Raw genomic sequence first — 7,722 nt, forward strand, 5'->3', positions numbered from 1 at the left:
AATTATGGCTAGTTGAATTTCCTTAAATGAACCTCAAACATTTAACTCTATTTTATTAATTTTTTTTATTTTTTTGTTCATTGTCAAATCCTCTTTTTTTTCTTCATATTCAATTATATATTCCATTAACAAAATTAGTACAGTACTCAATTCTAATTTTTCTATAACAATGAAAAACTCACTTACAAAATTTTTATTACTTACAAATATTTACAATACAATAAGATCAATTCCTTCTTTATCATTTTTTTCCAAATTAAATTTCTCACTAAAAGTTACAATATTAATGTTTCTATGATATTTTTTAATAGAGTGAAACTACATAAAAAGTCTCTAAGAAGTCTCTGACGTTTCTATTTGTGACACTGCAGCCCTCTAACAAAAAAAAAATATCACCACAACTCTGACCTTAAACATAATCACATATCTTGTATTTGTAGCCAATTTTCGGACAAAATACCCAAATGCCTTGAAGGACATTTCAGTCATATTACCGCAACTTGCAGGCCTACTCTGCACACACCTGCACTTTTGCAGACATTAGCTCTGCAAAAGACTGGACCTGTCGGCAGCTGAGTTGTAATTTTATTTTGTTTTAATAAACATTGAAATAACTAGTTACACTTAGCAAAACAACCAAAATTAAGAATAAAAAAAATGGGAGGCCTGGATTAATAATATGAAACTGGATACTTGTGGTTCCCTTGCCCCCCGTTTGATCAACCAATAGTTTTATTAATATTAATATTAATATTAATATTTGTTGTAATGTTGTTTATAATATCATCGATTAATTTTAATACAATCTGCAATTTTATTTGCCAAAGGATTAGACCATCGACTGACTAAATAAGTAAAAGAGAGATAAACTCAAACCTTTTAAAATAGTTATAATACTCTTTCCTTATTCAAATAAAAGTATAGGTTGAATATTTACTTTGAACAGTCTAGTTTTTTTTATTTAATTAATATTGTTTTAAGTAATAAGTGTACCTATTCAAATTCTTATGTACATAATCAGTTTTCTTGTCAAAATAGCATTCAAGATCTTTGCAAATTGATCAAAAAAGTCTAGAGTTTTCAAATCATATCCCCACGGACCGCCGTACGCATCTATGAAAGTACGCATCTTTTGTTTTCTTGTTATTCAATTATATATTCCATTAACAAAATTAGTCAGTACTCAATTCTAATTTTTCTACAACAATGAAAAACTCACTTACAAAATTTTTATTACTTACAAATATTTACAATACAATAAGATCAATTCCTTCTTTATCATTCTTTTCCAAATTAAATTTCTCACTAAAAGTTACAATATTAATGTTTCTATGATATTTTTTAATAAATAGTATTTTTTACTCAATTTATTATTTCTTGATTTTTTAGAACGTTACTGTTGAATCTTGATAAAAAAATAATCGTATGTTCTTAACTCATTTGTTTAATATTTTAAAGCTATATAGTAGTTAATATTTTTATTTTTTAAAATATTAGATTTCTAGCTTGATTAAATTATTTTTGTAAAATGATTAATATTATTTGATACACAATTAATATTAATACTTTTAACGTTTCATACAATTTTGATTCAATTTTCTTTTATTAGATGTTTAGCCATTTAATATGATATTAGGGTAAATTAGTCACATTACAAATTATACTTATATAAAAAAACAACATAAGGGCATTATGGCATAGAGACATTATGTCTCTAAATCACTACCCTAATTTTAAATCGGTTTTTATTTAAACCAATTTTCTTGTTAACTATTATTCCATTACTTAATTAATCTTTTGTTATATTTGTAAAGTTAAACTACCAAATTTTAAATCGAAAATTGATCATGACATACTGTATCAAAATTTAGGGTTATCCAATTTGAAATTCAAGAGTTATATTGACTAACCTTATAAGCTTGATAAGTCATCAATTTCTTTCATATGAAGAACATACAGATAGCAGTGAATCTCTTCAAGTGTGTAGCAATGTTTCATGCTTAGGTAGCTGAAGCAAAGCATCCAAATCTCTCGATTTCCATTGAACCAAATCACAAATAAAATTTTTGAGATTACAAATAAAATGATTATATTTAATTTTGTGCATCTATGATAAACTGAAGAAAGTATATTGCTTATTCGCGGACAGACGAAAATGAAAAAAGAGACTCCTATTCGCGGACGGAAGGAGTACAAAATAGACATATGAGCAGTTTCTATAAAAATATAAAAGAGCTAAAATTTCAATATTCTTATTTTAGTTCTTTATTTTTAGTATAAAAAATAATAAAATTTGGAAAAATTGAAATTTATTTTAGTTTAGTGTAGTAGTAGATGTAATAGGAAAGTTAGAATTGAAGTCCTATTTTTTATTGATAAAGAATATCCACATGAAACGCAATAACTTTTATTTTCATAAAATGGGATCCATTTGTTAATTTCTTAATAGTGTATTAGCAAATGTAGAGGTAATCCCTTTCGTGGTTGGTCTACTTAATGTCTTAATGTGTTATACGGGTCGTTTTCCACATGGCCCAAAGCTTTTAGAGCGCGTTGAACAGGTGAGATTTGTAATTTGACAACATATATTGTGGCATTTGACAACATATATTGTGGCATTGGACAAGATCTGGTTTTTACATATCTCTAGGCCTAGCCCAGCCTAGAGTCCTAGACGCACTTGATAAATATGTGTTGGAATCGTGCTTGGTCAAATGATTTTTGACTAATAATAAATAGTGTAAGACATTTAATTTTGTCAAATTAAATGCAATAGTGTCGATCTACGTTCCGAGTAGATGACCGTAGTATATTCACTTTCTCAAATCCGATTCCCGGTGAGTGAGAAATAATATATTAAAGTTGGTCACAATAAAGCTAGAAATGAGCTATGTGAAGAGACTAAGGGATTAATTAACTTAGTGTTAATTATCCCACATCGGGGATGATTAACTTCTTTGATGAAGTATTTAATCAGATGAATTATCATGTGTAATAATTATCATGGAATAAGACGGGTGGAAAAGCCCACACGCGCGCGCCGCCGCCGCCCGCCCGCGACCCGCGCACCGGGCACCGGGCTCTCGGTTTTGCATACACGCTCTCTCCCTCTCTGCATAAACTTCCCGTCGAAGCTCTGCCCCCGCCTCACTCCCGTTCGCCGGAGCTCTGTTGCTAGCGGTGCTGCTACTCCAGAGACGAAGCCGTTTTATCTTTGGGGACGACACGCCAAACCGAGAGCACTACCGACGCGTATCTCGTCTTGCGGAAAGAGGACTCCTCGACTCGACTTACCGCTTTCCACAGAAATTTTTCCGTGTAATTGTTCAGTTGTTTAACGTGTATTTTTCATTATTTTATTTCCGTGTAATTTTCGTCCGGCAAGACTTGTATCTCCTTTTTAAACAACAATCGCAAGACGAGATATTCTTGCCACTAACGGAGTTTACACACACCAACTGAACTTAATCAACACCTTAGCTTGGAGATGTCGACTGACCCGTCTACCGCCGCTGCCACCGTTCCATCCACCGTGTCCCCCGTTGCTCCCATCAACACGTCATCGGACATAACGATGATCCCGACTCCTGGGTTCTCAACCTCTTCCTCAACAACCTCGTGGGTGTTTGACAACCCCTTCGGGACGGTTACTGGATTCACCTCGAGTGGGTCGGTCGGTTCCACTTACAGTGGTTCCATTGGATCCTTCATTGGGTCGAGTGTCGGGGCCTTCGGGCACGGCACGGGTGTTGGATCCTTCGGGGTCAACACAGGTGTTGGATCCTTCGGGGTCAACATGGGTGCTAGCTCCTTCGGGGGCAGCACGGGTGCTGGACCCTCCGGGGTCGGTGCGGGTGCTGGACCCTCCGGGGTCGGCGCGGGTGCTGGATCCATCGGGGTCGGCACGGGTGCTGGATCCTTCGGGGTCGGCACAAATGCGAGGGCCTCCATGCTCCACGCAACTGTGGGGGGTACTGTGCCCCAACCAATTGTTAGCTCCTACGGGGGCAACGGACTTGGTCCCTTCCATGGGACAAGCTCGGCACCAATGGCACCAAGGATGATGCCACCCGCCGAGAAGCCGTCAAAGTTCACTGGAACGGACTTCAAGAGATGGCAACAGAAAATGTTGTTCTACCTAACAACGTTGGGTGTCGTGAACTTCCTCAAGGATAACGAGCCAACCCCGCCAAGTGAAGACGAGGCACGAGTCGAGATGTACGTCGATTATGACGCTTGGCGCAAAGGAGACTATCTTTGTAAAAACTTTATTTTAAGTGCTTTAGATGATAGTCTCTACAATGTGTATTGCACTATTCCCACATCAAAACAAGTGTGGGAAATGCTAGACAAGAAGTACCGTAGTGATGATGCGGGTACTAAAAAATTTGTAATAGCTAAGTACTTGGACTACAAAATGGTCGACTCCCGACCAATCATGGACCAAGTGCAAGAGTTCCAGCTCATCATCCACGACCTCGCCGCCGAGGGAATGGCCCTGCCTGAAGCTTTCACGGCGGGCACGGTCATTGAAAAACTTCCACCCGGCTGGAAGGACTTCAAGAGCTACCTTAAGCACAAGCGAAAGGAGATGAATCTTGAAGACTTGATCGTGAAGCTGCGCATCGAGTCAGACGTGCGCAAACGCGATGGTTTGGCTAAGGGCCATGGCCCACCTGTTGCAAAGGCCAATCTGTTGGAGCGGGGCGGTCCCTCCAACAAACGCTCCCGTCCAACTGCTAAGGACAAGGGAAAGAAGAAGCAGCCTACGAGGAAGGTTGAAGGCAACTGCTACAATTGTGGCAAACCTGGCAACTTTTCCAAGGACTGCCGCAAGCCGAAGATGAAGCAGGCTGCCCACGTTGTTGAAAAAGAGTTCAAGGACTGGGATGAAAGTGACCTTGTTGCTGTGGTCACGGAAGAAGTCAACCTTGTTGATAACAAAGGTGGCTGGTATATCGACACTGGAGCTACTGCCCACGTCTGTGCCGATAAGAGCAAGTTTGCCTCCTACACCGCTGTTGAAGGGAGGAAGATCAATATGGGGAATCAAGCCTCGTCTCAAGTCCTCCGCATTGGAGACGTGATTCTCATGATGACGTCCGGAGTCACCATCAGTTTGAAGGATGTGCTGCACGTCCCGGACATCCGCAAGAACCTAGTGTCAGGATCAATACTAGTAAATAAGGGGTTTAAACTTGTATTTGAATCTGATATGTTTTCTTTGTACAAGTTTGGAAAGTCACTCGGAAAAGGCTTTGTAACCGATGGACTTTTCAAACTTAGTGTAGCTGTACGCCATGTCCCTAAGCCGTTGGCTAATAATAAAAATGCATCTACTTCTTCTTACTTGGCTGAGTGTTCTAACTTGTGGCACAAAAGATTGGGACATGTAAATCAAAATGCCATTAAAAGATTAGTAAGTTTAGATTTACTAAAGGCAAATGAAGTAGAAACTCAAAACAAATGTGAAACTTGTCTTGAGGCGAAAATGACTAAGTTACCGTTTCATTCGGTTGAACGGAACACGAAACCCCTTGAATTAATTCACACGGACGTATGTGACTTAAAATTGGTGCAAACGAGAGGTGGTAAAAAATACTTTATCACATTCATAGATGACTGCACAAGATATTGTTATGTCTATCTTTTAAGAAGTAAAGACGAAGCAATAGAAGCGTTCAAAAATTATAAGAACGAAGTCGAGAATCAACTTGGATGTAAAATCAAAATGATTCGAAGTGATAAAGGAGGTGAATACGTAGCCCCGTTTGAGAAATTATGCAACGCAAGTGGTATAATTCACCAAATGACTGCACCATATTCACCACAATCTAATGGTATTGCAGAACGCAAGAATCGAACTCTCAAAGAGTTGATGAATGCGTTACTGATCAGTTCGGGGATGCCCCAGAACATATGGGGGGAAACTGTTTTGACAGCCAACTACATCCTAAATAAAATCTCACTCAAAGGTAAGGACGTTACTCCCTATGAGCTGTGGAAGGGAAGGAAGCCATCCTACAAATACCTCAAAGTGTGGGGGTGTTTGGCTAAAGTAATGGTTCCTCCGCCCAAAGAAGTTACAATCGGTCCTAAAACGGTTGATTGTAATTGGGTATGCACTTAATAGTAGTGCATATCGATTTGTTGTCCACAAGTCTGAAATACCGACTGTGACCGTGGGAACAACAATCGAGTCAAGAAATGCTGTATTTCTTGAAAACATATTTCCTCGCAAAGACAAGGAAAATATTGTACCCAATTCTGAGACGAGAATTGAGGATGAAGCCACTAGTTCTAAATCAGCGGATGAAGAGCCAGAATCGCGCAAGCGAACAAGCATGATCCAAATGATGCGGTACCAAGACGTGGTAGCAGGGTCAGAACACCAAAGACATTTGGTCCTGACTATATTGCATTCATGTTGGATGAAGAACCAACATCGATAAAAGTAGCATTTGCTGGCCCAGACGGGTTGCATTGGAAAGAAGCTGTTCAAAGCGAAATTGATTCAATTTTGCTAAACCACACGTGGGTGTTGGTTGATCTACCTGAAGGTGCTAAACCTTTAAGATGCAAATGGGTCCTTAAAAGAAAGTTTAAGGCCGATGGAACAGTGGATAAGTATAAAGCTCGACTGGTAGTCAAAGGATTTAAACAAAAGGAAGGGTACGATTTCTTCGATACCTACTCACCTGTAACGAGAGTTACATCAATTCGAGTGCTTCTCGCGATTGTTGCTGTGCACAATCTTGAGATTCATCAAATGGATGTTAAGACTGCGTTTCTAAATGATGACCTTGAAGATGAAATCTATATGGAACAACCTGAAGGTTTTGTAGTACCTGGACAAGAGAAAAAGGTATGCAAACTGGTTAAATCCCTCTATGGATTGAAACAAGCACCGTTGCAGTGACACTTGAAATTTGATAACGTGATGCTATCAAATGGATTTAAAATCAACGAATGTGACAAATGTGTCTACATTAAGAACACTGATAATGGATACGTTATAGTGTGTCTCTATGTTGATGATATGTTAATCATGGGTAGTAACACCCAAGTGATTAACGACACGAAATCTATGTTAAAAAGAAACTTTGACATGAAGGATATGGGTATAGCCGATGTAATTCTTGGAATGAAAATTCTAAGAACATCCGAAGGAATCACTTTAACACAATCTCATTATGTTGAGAAAGTATTAAAGAGGTTCAACGCCTATGATGGCATCCCGGCTAAGACGCCTATAGAGCTCAATGTTCACTTGAGCAAGAACAGGGGTGAGCCCGTTGCACAAGAAGATTATGCACGGGTCATTGGATGCATCATGTATCTTACTAATTGCACTCGACCCGATATTGCTTGCGCCGTGAACAAGTTGAGCCGTTATACGAGCAATCCAAGCAAAGAGCATTGAAAAGCTCTAGTAAGAGTTTTGAGATATCTCAAGTATACTCAAAATCATGGGCTACACTTTTCGAGATACCCCCGGTACTTGAAGGGTAGTGCGATGCAAATTGGATATCCGATAACAAAGACTCACTTTCAACAAGTGGATATGTCTTTACTATTGGGGGTGGTGCTGTCTCGTGGAAATCCACGAAACAGACATGTATAGCCCGATCCACTATGGAATCTGAATTCATAGCTTTAGATAAAGCCGCGGAAGAAGCCGAATGGCTTAAAAACTTCCTTGAAGATATTCCATGTTGGTCA

The sequence above is a fragment of the Salvia splendens genome, chromosome 13, assembly GCF_004379255.2.
Source record: "Salvia splendens isolate huo1 chromosome 13, SspV2, whole genome shotgun sequence".
Taxonomy (NCBI): Eukaryota; Viridiplantae; Streptophyta; class Magnoliopsida; order Lamiales; family Lamiaceae; genus Salvia; species Salvia splendens.